The sequence below is a fragment of the Pan troglodytes genome, chromosome 4, assembly GCF_028858775.2.
Source record: "Pan troglodytes isolate AG18354 chromosome 4, NHGRI_mPanTro3-v2.0_pri, whole genome shotgun sequence".
Classification (NCBI taxonomy): Eukaryota; Metazoa; Chordata; class Mammalia; order Primates; family Hominidae; genus Pan; species Pan troglodytes.
In genome coordinates, this window is record NC_072402.2 from 106310782 (window position 1) to 106323459 (window position 12678).

Sequence of the window (12678 nt, forward strand, 5' to 3'; positions counted from 1 at the left end):
TCTCCTGTGCTGGACCCTTCCTTCCCTCAAACATCAGACTCCCAGGTTCTTCAGTTTGGGACTCGGAATGGCTTTTCTTGCTTCTTAGCTTGCAGATGGCCTATTGAGGGACCTTGTGATTGTGTGAGTTAATACTTAATAAACTCCCCTTTTTGTATATATATCTATCATATTAGTTCTCTCCCTCTAGAGAACCCTGACTAATACACTCTGTATTTCCAAAGTAAACCATAATAAATGGCATGTGATAACTACACAGTAAACCTATTTTAATATATAAAGAGGAGTGACATGTTTGGATGCGCCTTAAGAAAAATAACTCATAGCCATATTGCTAGTAGAGTATGCGTGTGGCAGGGGTGGGGGGAGCATTGTATATGTGTAAGTTTTGCGAGTGTGTGTTTGGGAGCCGTGGGAAGGAATGAAATCCTGTAAGGAGCATTTGTAACATATCAGTGATACGATTCTGAAGGCATGAGGCAGGGTAATGGCAGGGAGAATGGTGAGACAATCATGGGAGACATGATTTGATGTAGAATAAACATACTTGGCACTGAATGTGGGATGTGAGGGGAAAGGGACCAATACAGAGGACACAGATATGGGGAGAGCTGACTAGGAGAGACCACAAAAGGACTTGTGGTGTTGTAGGTAAGGAAAAGCCATGCCATAGGGTCAGCGTGGCCAGGTCTAGTGGCCTATGGATTCCCCATTCCTATACCTTCAATCTTCTGAGGCAATTCTCCAACCTAACCTGGGGTTGAGGAGGGTTGCTCCAGTTTGCATACCTGCTTCTTAGACAAAGCTGAAGTGTCTGAATACCAGGACTTCTACAGTTATACTTCATGAAGGCAAAAATCTATGAAAGAAGTTAAGCGTGTTCACAGTCAGGATGTGGTTAGAGGTGAGACGGGTCAAAATGGGGAGCTTAATATGGGCCAGTTATCAGACCATAAGAAAGTACGATAGTGTACATTTCCCATAAGCAATTCCATCCAGATTTTTCACTGTATTATTTAGATTTGCTTGGGAGAAATGGTATGGGTTTCTCTCTTATCAGCCTCCTGTGCTTTTTTCAGTGATCTTTGGGGGACACTGCAGTCATTAAGATTTAAAATTTTGAAGACTATTCAACAACAAGGAAAATTATTATGAGACATTAAATGAAAAACAAACATAAAATTGTATCTACACTGTGATAACTATAAAAACGTATCCATGCATATGCATAGATGTTGGTAAGAAACTCAGAAGTTGTATTTGTTTGGGTGTCAAGAGAGTGTAAGGACCTTTCTCATACTGTTGTTTCCATTAACTTTGTTTGAACCAGGAATATTGATACAATACGTTATTTGTGGATTTTAAAATAGTACTGAGAAAGTTGCATTGCTCACAGTCATGACTGTGATAGAGTAAACATAGGGCATCTCCTGATCAGATAAAGTATATAAAAAGAAGGGACCCAAGGCCCGTAAGTCAGAGAACAGGAATTTCTATGGAGTTTAGAAATGAAATGAGATTTGATTGTATGTCGTAAAAATATGTGTCAAATTTGAAAAAATATGTGCTCTAACAAATGATATCATAATCAGAATAAAGCCATTTGTCATTCTTCTGAAAAATAATATATGACAAAGAGGCTCCAATGTAATGATCAGAAGTACAACTAGGAGCCCTGAGGATCCTGGTATTGGAAATTCGGTAAAAAGAAGGTGGGGGGTGCAGCAGTATAGAAATATGTTTTTTCATCAAAAGCTTTGCAGAAAGATGGGGAGTGGGGAGTTGGGATTTTATAAGAGCAGATTCAAATTAAACCATATGAAGTAATACCAACTAATGTAAGCAAGAGTAAAAGCAATTTTTAAAAATATCCTGAGATAAAAATTCCAGACAATAAAGATGGCATGGTACAGAAATATATTTATTTTGACTCTTGCAACCTCATGAAAAAATAGTCCTAGGATTGAAAAAGACATCAACCTACAAGAACATAGAGAGAAGTTTAGGAGCAAAACAGCAACAATGTCTTGGAAGCCAGAAAGCAGATGAATAAATCTTAAATATCAGGGTAGATGTGAGAAAATGACATAACAAGCCAGCAGCAAGGAGAGTTGAAAGATTTATACCATAGAATCCCAAAAAGCCTCAGAAATAGGTAGTAGTAGGTATTTGTAGAAGAGAGGGTTAGCAGGAATTCTTTTTGTTTTTTGTATTTTGTTTTTTGTTGTTGTTGTTAATTGAGACAGAGGCTTGCTCTGTTGCTCGGGCTGGAGTGCCGTGGCACTATCTCAGCTCACTGCCAACCTTTGCCACCCAGGTTCAAGCAATTCTCTTGTCTCAGCCTCCCAAGTAGCTGGGATTACAGGTGCCTGCCACAATGCCTGGCTAATTTTTTTTTGTATTTTTAGTAAAGATGGGGTTTCACCACGTTGGCCAGGCTGGTCTTGAACTCCTGACCTCAGGTGATCCACCCACCTCAGCCTCCCGAAGTGCTGGGATTCACAGGCATGAGCCACTGCGCTCAGCCGCAGGAGTTCTTAAAATGAGGACTAGGGTGAGAGTCTGTTTAAGAAACAGTTAGATTGCCATATCCTCTCCCTCATTCCACACAGCCAAGTTATCGATCCTGCCCAGCCACCGCGAAAAGACTTAACTTGGAGAGAATAAAAGGTATGTAGAATAGGGAACACTGAAAACAGGGCAAATGAGTGACCTTTACATACAGAATGCTGAAATCTCCAGCTTCTATGGATAACCAGTCATTAGGGAAAAAGCCTCCAACATAACAAAGGCATCAAAACAAGGAAACGGAAGAAAGCAATCTGTAGGAAATAGAGACTCCATAGGGAGAAGAAACTTCAAAAAAGAGTGTTCATGCGTGTGCCTGTGTGTGTACACACAAGTATATGATTAAGTGAAAATGGTGCTTACCTATTTTGGAAAACCACTGCACATCCTTTATAATAAAAATATTCAGATGAACAAGTAGCAGTAAAATTACCCATAGCCCACACCTGCATCATAACTAGGAGACTGAGAAAACATACAAGTCAAAAAACAAATATCCAAGACGAGCAGAATTAGCTCCAGGACACACAAGAGATTTAATGGTCAGGCAGAGATCATGCAGAAGAGAAGAGAGTATAGTGGGTTCATCTCAAAAAGGTGAGAATCCCATTTGCGTGGGAAAATACTAAGACAAATCTGAGACCTGGCTACTAATTAATCAAAAGTAAGGGGCTGGGAAATGTGTTAAATCAGAATAGCTGGGTGCAGTGGCGTGCACCTGTAGTCTCAGCTCATAGGAGATGGAGGCAGAAGGATTGCTTACCCAGGAGTTCAAGTTCAGCCTGGGCTGAACCTTTCAGAGACCCCCGCGTTTTGAAAAAGGAAGGACGTGGTCGTAGATGCTGTGGATCTCTGGTCGCCACGCTCCTGCTCCTGACTCACCGCCGTTCGCTCTCGCCGAGGAACAAGTCGGTCAGGAAGCCACGCAGTAACCATGGCTTTTAAGGATACTGGAAAAACACCCGTGGAGCCGGAGGTGGCAATTCACCGAATTCGAATCACCCTAAGAGCCGCAGTGTAAAATCCCTAGAAAAGGTGTGTGCTGACTTGATTAGACGCGCAAAGGAGAAGAATCTCAAAGTGAAAGGACCAGTTCGAATGCCTACCAAGACTTTGAGAATCACTACAAAAAAAACTCCTTGTGGTGAAGGTTCTAAGACATGGGATCGTTTCCAGATGAGAATTCACAAGTGACTTATTGACTTGCACAGTCCTTCTGAGATTGTTAAGCAGATTACTTCCATCAGTATTGAGCCAGGAGTTGAGGTGGAAGTCACCATTGCAGATGCTTAAGTCAACTATTTCAATAAATTGATTACCAGTTGTAAAAAAAAAAAAAAGAGAGAGACCCCCATCTCTTAAAAATACAAACAAACCAGAGGTGTCAGTTTTGAGAAAGCCCCACTTCTGGTTGAGAGGGAGGTGATGTCCTTTGTAAATTGGCAATAAAGGCAAAGGGAGTGGCTGAATATAAGGACCTGTTAAAATAATATAACATAAAAATTAGAGCTGAAAACATTTTTCTAAAGCATAATTTATTAAGGGAACTGCATTATATCAACAAAAGAAGGTAATCTTTTTTTTTTGAGACGGAGTCTCGCTTCGTCGCCCAGGCTGGAATGCAGTGGCCCGATCTCGGCTCATTGCAAGCTCCGCCTCCCAGGTTCACACCATTCTCCTGCCTCAGCCTCCCGAGTAGCTGGGACTACAGGCACCCGCCACCACACGCAGCTAAATTTTTTTGTATTTTTAGTAGAGATGGGGTTTCGCTGTGTTAGCCAGGATGGTCTCAATCTCCTGACCTCGTGATCTGCCCGCCTCGGCCTCCCAAAGTGCTGGGATTACAGGTGAGAGCCACCGTGCCTGGCCAAGAAGGTAATCTTGCACTAAGAAATAAACTAGTCAAATCCCCTCCTCCTTAGAACAGAATTGCTTATTATTTCTGGATTTGAAAAACACAGTAGAAATAGTCATTAAAAAACAGCATCCATGCAAGTTATAATGTGAAAAAAAAACATAATGAAAATAAAAACTTTTTAGCAGATTAAAACAATGAAAAACAAAGCAAAGGAAAATAAAGAACAAAACTATGAAAGAGAGGAAAACTGAAACAAAATATTCTCCATGAACTAAGTATAATCCCCAAAGCAACTGCAAATGTGAAGGACCACCACAGATCAGAAATTAAAAATTCAGAATAGCAATGGGCAAGCAATAAAAAGATTTAAAATGCAATCTGAATAAACTCATGGAAATAATTTTTGTTTCAAAAGACAGAATCATTTTTAAAATAAAAACTAAATTACAAGATACCCATGGAAAATACATAGGACCTGGTACAGTAAGAATTATATGGTCTAGAAAGTAAAAGAACCAAAAGAAATGTAGAAATGAAGACAAAGGTGAAAACTACCAAAACAACAGGAAAATAAGATCCAAAGTACATATAAATTCCTAGAAGATAATGCAATACAACATACTAGAACTATATTCAAACTATAATTAAAGAAAAGTTTTCTGAAAGAAAAAAAGTTCTTAATTTACATATAAAAGAACCCACTGTTTACCAGGAAAATTTTCCCAGATTAGTAAACTTGAAGGTGTTAGTAAAACTCTTAGACCTTAAAAATTAAATGTCCATTGAGTTCTCCAGTCACTTAAAAAATAAAATAAAATTGACATCAATGACTCAACAGCAATAAACAAAGCAAGACAATAGTGAAGAAATATATTCAAAAAACTTAAGGAAAATGTGAGTCAAAGATTTTATATCCAGCCAAATTATCAGTCAAGTTTTAAGAATATAGAAAAACAATTTTTAAAATGCAATAGTTCAGAGAATATTTGTGGTGGACTCAAAATGGCTACAAATTCTCTTGACCCTTCTCTCATTGACAGGTGAGTTTTAAGTCACCTCTTCTTGCAGCTGGGCTCCATGACTACTTTGACCAACAGAATATTGTAGAAGGCCTGCTGTGTCCATTTTTAGGCCCAGGATGTAAACTGGAAGCTTCTACTTCTCATCTCTGGAAAAACTAGGTCTTTGGGCCCTAAAGCCACAATGTAAAAAGCTCACTACCCTGTTAGGAAGAACTCATAAAGATGCCCTGAGATTATATGGAGAGGAAGGGGTTAAACCCAGCCTTGCAGCCATTCCTGCCATGGTATGAGCCATCTAAGTGATGCCATCTTGGATCCTTAAGACCAGCTCAGTTGCCAACTGAATACTGTGTAATGAATACTGTGTAATGACATTAGTTAGTGCCATTAAAGCAGAAGAATCACCCATCCAAGCTCTGTCTGAATTTTTGATCCACAAAATCTTGAGATATAATAAAATGGTAGGCTTTTTTAAACCACTAGGTTTGACGTCAGTTATTATGCAAAAGTAGTTCACTAGAAAAATACAGAACTCTAAACTCTTCTAAAAGAATTTGAAAGCATGTAACTATTTCTCCTGACAAGGTAATAATATGAGAACTAAAATAAATATATATTAATTGTCATATACTTAAGGAAAGCAGGAGAGAGAAAGAAGAAAAAACTTGTTAACTATTGCAGAGGTAACTGATGGCCATCAAAACATATTGTGTAAAGTTTTTGTGATAACAAGAAGCTAAATAAGAAAAAGCAGGGAACAAAAAGCAGTAACCGAATTATTAATATAAAGGCTACCATGAAACAAAAACACAAACCTTTGTAAGTATTTAAACATTTTCCAAAAGTTTTAAAAGAGCTAAGATTGCATATTGAAAGACATAGTCAACACAAGACACATTATACATACCCCTCAGATCAAATATATCAATTTTACTTATAAATATAAGTGAGCCTAACTCACCAAAGTGATATACCTAAAACAAAGTGATTCGGCAAGACTAAAAATAAAGGAAAGGGGGAAAACATATAAGGCAAAAGTAAGCATAAAAATAAAATTTAAGCAATGTTTGTGATTTTGATATCTGACAAAGAATAATGCAAGTAAAAAAGCAATAAATGATAAATAAGACAAAGAAGGACTTCTTATAATGCCATAATTCACAATGAAACTGTAACAGTTATAATTACCTATTCATAAATTACACAGCAGCTGCATAAGGCAGAAAATATAAGAATGTAATGAGAAATAGAAATATCTAATAAAAGGAGACCTTTATCTCACTCAGTTCAAGACAGGTCAAGGAAACAAATATATGCACAACATAAAATAAATATAATGAAAATATAACAATTTTTATTCCTTGGTTATAAGAAATACATTGTCTTTTCAAACATTTATGGAACATGAATGATATTTTACTATATATTCGTTTACAAAGAAAATCTCAATGAGTTCCATGAGGTAGAACTAATACAACATTTGCTAACTGTAATGCAATAAAATTAGAAATAAAATTTTGTAAAAGTACATTTTACCTGACCAAGTTATAAACTGTAATATATAATGCTTGAGTTAAAGGGAAAATACACTGATGTTGCAAAAATCTCTAAAACCAAAGAAATCACTACATATCATAATCTATGGGATACAATTAAAACTGTTCTCAAAATAAAATTCATAGCTTTAACAACTCATACCAGGGATCATCAAGCCACAGCCAGTGGGCCAAACTCAACCTGCCATTTGTTTTGAAAAGTTATATTTGAACTCAGCCATGCCATTCATTTAAATATTGTCTATGGCTGCTTTCCTACTGCAAAGGCAGAATTGAGTAGTTGCAGTAGGAAGAATATGGCCCACCAAATCAAAGCTATAGACTATTTGATCCTTTACAAAAAAAGTTGCTGTTTCCTCATTTACATTAATAAAATAAAATAAAAATAAAATTAATTTAGAAAAAAGTAAACTAAAAAAAGATAAAAGCAAAAATTTGGAAATGGTAAAAGAAAACAGTACAACAAAAATTTCAATAAATAACCTCATAAATTGAAAAATATCAACAAAGTACCCACATTACTGACCTTAGGAAGAAAAAAAGAAAACACAGATGCACAAGGTTGGGAAGAACAAAGGGAAATCAACCATGTAGCCATTAAAATAGAGAAAATTTACAAAAGTCTAGTCTTCAAGAATGTGTCAACCAAAACAGTCTAAAATATTTGAAGAGATTTATTTTGAACCAAATATGAGTGACCAATGGCCCATGACACAGCCTTCAGGAGATCCTGAGAACATAAGCCCAAGGTAGTTAGGTTACAACTTGGTTCTATGCATTTTGGTCCATAAAGGCAGGACAACTGGAAGCAGGGTAGCTTCTAGGTCATAGGCAGATTCAGAGATTTTCTGATTGGCAATTGGTTGAAAGGGTTATTATCTGAAGACCTGGAAGAAATGGAAAGGAATGTCTGGGTTATGATAAGGGGTCGTAAAGACCAAGGTTTCAATGAAGCCTCCAGGTAGCAGGTTTCAGATAGAATAGATTGTAAATGTTTCTTATCAAACTTAAAGAGCCTGTTCTATCAGTAATTCCAAAAGAGAGGAGGGTATAATGAGGCATGTCTAACACCCCCTACCCATCATGGCCTGAACTAGTTTTTCAAGTTAACTTTGCAATGTGCTTGGCCAAGAGGAGTGATCCATCCAGATGACTGGGAGGCTTAGAATTTTATTTTTGGTTTAAAAATGGAAGTATAATTTAGTATTAGGAAAACTATTTACCTAATTCACCATATTAGTATATCTAAGGAGAAAATCCATATGCTTATCTTCAAAAGCCCTGTAAAGATCTTTTAAAAAAATTCAGTACTCATTCCAGATAAAAACACTTGGTTACATAGGTATCAATAAATACTTCTTTAACGTTACTTTTCAGATATGTGATTTACAAATATTTTCTCCCATTCTGTGGATTGTCTTTTCATTTTATGGATGGTATTCTTTGAATCTAAGAAGTTTTAAATTTTTCTGAAATCCAATTTATCTACTTTTTTTTTTTTTTTTTTTTTTTGAGAAGGAGTCTCACTCTATCACCTAGGCTGGAGCACACTGGCACAATCTCGGCTCACTGCAACTTCTGCCTCCTGGGTTCGAGCAATTCTCCTGCCTCAGTCTTCTGAGCAGCTGGGATCACAGGCGTGTGCCACCACGCCCAGCTGATTTTTGTATTTTTAGTAGAGACAGAGTTTCACCATGTTGGCCAAGCTGGTCTCTTGTCTCGAACTCCTGACCTCAGGTGATCCGCCCACCTCGGCCTCCCAAAGTGTTGGGATTACAGGCATGAGCCACCGCACCTGGCCGAATTTATGTACTTTTTTGCTTCGATGGCTTGTGCTTTGGGTGTCATGTCTAACACATCATTGCCTAATCCAAAGTTACAAAGATTTATAATCATATTTTCTTCTAAGAATTGTATGATTTCAGGTCTATATTTAGGTGCTTGATCCATTTTCAGTTAATTTCGTATATGGTATATGGTGGGGATCTAACTTCATTCTTTTGCCTGTACATATCCAGTTGTCCTGGCATAATTTATTGAAAAGATTATTCTTTCTCCCATTAAATATACTTGTTTTAAAATGCCATTTATATTTGTCTTAATTTGAGAATTTAGTCTCAATTTTTTCATGATATCAAAAGTTAAGTATCTTTAGAAATGTAATAACATTATTTGTTGAGCAACTGCTACGTACTGGGCACTGTCTTGGTGCTAGTTCTCTTTTTAATTTATTCATTCCATAATATTTATTAAGCAACCTCTATGTGCCTTTGTTCTGGACCCTGGTTTTTGCCTAATACAATAGCAATACAGTGTCTGGTCGTTGATACAGTGTCTGCCTTCCTGGGAATTATATTCCATTGGGGAAGATGAGAAAATAATGTGTGATTTAATCTGAGAAAGTAAAATTGTCTATGAAGAAAAAGAACAAAAAGGTGACATAGATTGACAAGGATGGCAGGTGGACTATTAAGAGTGGTCAGAAAAGGCCTATTGGGGAAGGTGACTTTTGAGCAGACACCTGAAAGATTGGAGGAGGCAATGTAGGGGTATGTATTCCAGGCAAAGAAAATACAAATGTTTGGATTCTTGGGGCCAGAATGGTTTTCATATGTTGAAGGAATAACAAACAGGCCAGCATGACTGGGTAGTGTGAAGACAGAAATGGAGGAGGTGAACTGGAGGAAGTAGCCAAGGATCATGTAGAGCTCGTGAGTGTAAAAAAAGTTTAGACTTGACTCTCTTTGTTATGGGAGGCATTGGAGGGTGTCATGTGGGACTGGTGTTGTAAGAGACCACTCTGACTGCTCTATAGGGACCTACAGTAGAAGGGAGACCAAGAAGAAGGTTAATAGAATAATACAAATGAGAGTTAATGGTGGCTTGGACTAGGTTAGCAGAAGTGGTGGTAATGAGAAGTATTCAGATTCAGGTGTGAATCCACATTTTTACAGGTAGATTCTGCACAACTGACTAATGAATTAAATGTGAAGTGGAGAGAATGAAAGAGAAACAAGTTCATGTTCTCCCTCTTCCCTGGCTTCTTTGCTTCTCATTTATTCGTCTAATAGCTATTTCCTGAGTCACTTCCATGTGTTGATACCTGTGCTAGATACTGAGATAAAATAGTAAGCAATAACCAGATACAGTGGTCACAGGGGTTCTAGAATAATGGGGAAGAGAGATGTTAAACAGGCACAAATATAAAATAAACAATTTCAACTGTACACTATAAAGAGGGGGTTCATAGACCTATTAGAGGCTATAAGAGAGGAATGAGCGTCTTGAAGAGGTGATGCTACTGCCAAAGTGGGAATAAGAGTTGTCTAAGAAAGAGGCGGTAGTGCTCCAAGAACAAGGGGCAGTATGTGGAAAGTCCCAATGGCTCAGAGAGAGAACAAGGCACCAAGAAGACCAAAGTGGGTATGCTGGGGAGACTATACAGTACTTCAGAACAAGCCATGTGGAAAGTTCTGTCTCCCTCTTATGAAAAATGGGAAGTCCTTCATGGAATTTATAGGGGTAAGTGTTGAGGTGGGAGTAGTGATAACAGGATAAGATTTATATTTTTGGTGGAGAATAGCTTGAAGAAAATGGTTGAAGGGGATGCAGGTAAGCCTGTTACTCTAGGTAAGCAAGAACAATGTCTTGTATTAGGCTGGGGCTACTGGATACCTGATGGTGCCATTCCCAGAGATGAACAACAGGAGAAACACTATCCTGGCTCATCGACCCACCTGACTTGCCTTCTCTGTTTTGCTTACAGCTTCTCCTCCCCAGGACTTTTGCCTTTCATTTGGCTGTTGCTTAACATGGCTTATCAAAGCCTCTCTGGCCCTACCTCTACTTCAGTGTTACTGCTAACTGCTTTAGTTTCTCAGTTTTCCAATGCCAAATTCCTGGGAAAGAAATGTAATTGGCCCAGTTATTCTTTTTGAGGCAGGACACACAGGCTATGGTGGGCTCACCAGCATTTGAAACAGATGCCCATTAGCCAGATCCAATCAGCTTTACCCTTTAAATCAGCGGACAGAGACAGGCTACACAGTAAAAACAGATGCGAAGGTGTTTGGGAATGGTGGACATTGATAGATGTCTCCACTCTAGTTCCATTTTGGGAAAAGGAACTGCATGTAGAGAGATAGATATTTACATACCCAGAATTATATCTGGTGTTTTGAGTTTTTAGAAAATAAGCTGCCAGGAATCACTTTATTAAACACTACTGCAATAGGAAAATTATCAAACAAATTGTTCATTTTAACATCATCAGGAAAAATCAATCTTTTTATATGTGGCAGAAATTTAAGAAAATCTTACTAAACTAATTTTTAAAGCTTTTATATTAACAAAAATATCTATAATTCCAGATATGGGGGGGACAGAGAGAAAGAGAGAAAGAGAAAAAGAGAGAGAGAGAGAGACCCTATTTGCCACCAATGGAGGCAATAGCACCATTCCTGACTGAAAATTGGCAATGAAAGAGAAAAAAGTAAATATTTACTGAGCCTCTTTATGAGAACCTCTATTTTATTTCTAGTTCAGGGTTAAGTTCTTTGTTACAGAAGACCATCAGCTAAAAAATTTGCAAGTAATGAGTGAATTAGACAAATCAGCATTTTGTAACCCCATTCAAAATAATGTTCCAAATAAAAATGATTAATTGATGCTAAAATCATGTTGTGGGAACAGAATATTTTCAGAGCCCCCAAATAACCATCACGTGGATTACCTGCTAACTGCAAAGGAAATGACATTCATTTTCAGTAGAGAGATCTGCTGATCTTCACCTTACTTGAGAGTTCAAACTTAACATCACTAATAGTGGGGAAACTTGACACTTTGTACCTCCTGCTGTGATGCGCTCTGAGGTACATGGTATAATCTACGGAACACTTTTGCCAAATATATTTAACCTCAATCTATTCAACTTCCTGACCTTAGTACTAGCATGCAGTATACAACATTGTTAGAGGAGAAAGCTAAATAATATCCAGAAGAAATAATTGGAAAAATTCAAAATATAATTTGAAACATTATTCTATAAGTAGCTGGTCTGGTTTCTCAATGTCAGAGAGAGAGGGAGAGACAGTACACACACACACACACACACACGTACATATATATATGCTATAATAGACAATTAGATAAATTTGAATGTAGAGTGGCATCAAGATGATATTATGAAATTAGCATTAATTTCCTTAGGTGCGATAATGGTCCTGTGGGTCTGTAGGAGAATGTCATCACTATGAGCCACCCACTTAGGATGATCAACTGTCCTGGTTTGCTGGGACATGGGGAGGGGGTGGACGAGTTCTCAAGACACAAGACTTTCCATTTAAAAATCAGACCAGGGGCCGGGCACAGTGGCTCACGCCTGTAATCCCAGCATTTTGGGAGGCTGAGGCGGGTGGGATCATGAGGTCAGGAGATCGAGACCATCTTGGCTAACACGGTGAAACCCAGTCTCTACTAAAAAATACAAAAAATTAGCCGGGCGTGGTGGCGGGCGCCTGCAGTCCCAGCTGCTGGGAAGGCTGAGGCAGGAGAATGGCGTGAACCTGGGAGGCGGAGCTTGCAATGAGCTGAGATCGCACCACCGCACTGCAGCCTGGGCGACAGAGCGAGACTCCATCTCAAAAAAAAAAAAAAAAATCAGATCAGGATGAGC

At 38.1% G+C, this 12678-nt stretch overlaps 1 protein-coding gene and 1 pseudogene across 1 annotated transcript in view; both read left to right on the plus strand.

Moving 5' to 3' along the window:
• LOC104006505 (uncharacterized) overlaps window positions 1-12678 on the plus strand; it is a 243330-nt gene that overhangs the window by 205131 nt on the left and 25521 nt on the right. The gene's annotated exons all lie outside the window — the stretch shown is intronic.
• On the plus strand, window positions 3432-3908 carry LOC100613844 (small ribosomal subunit protein uS10-like; annotated as a pseudogene).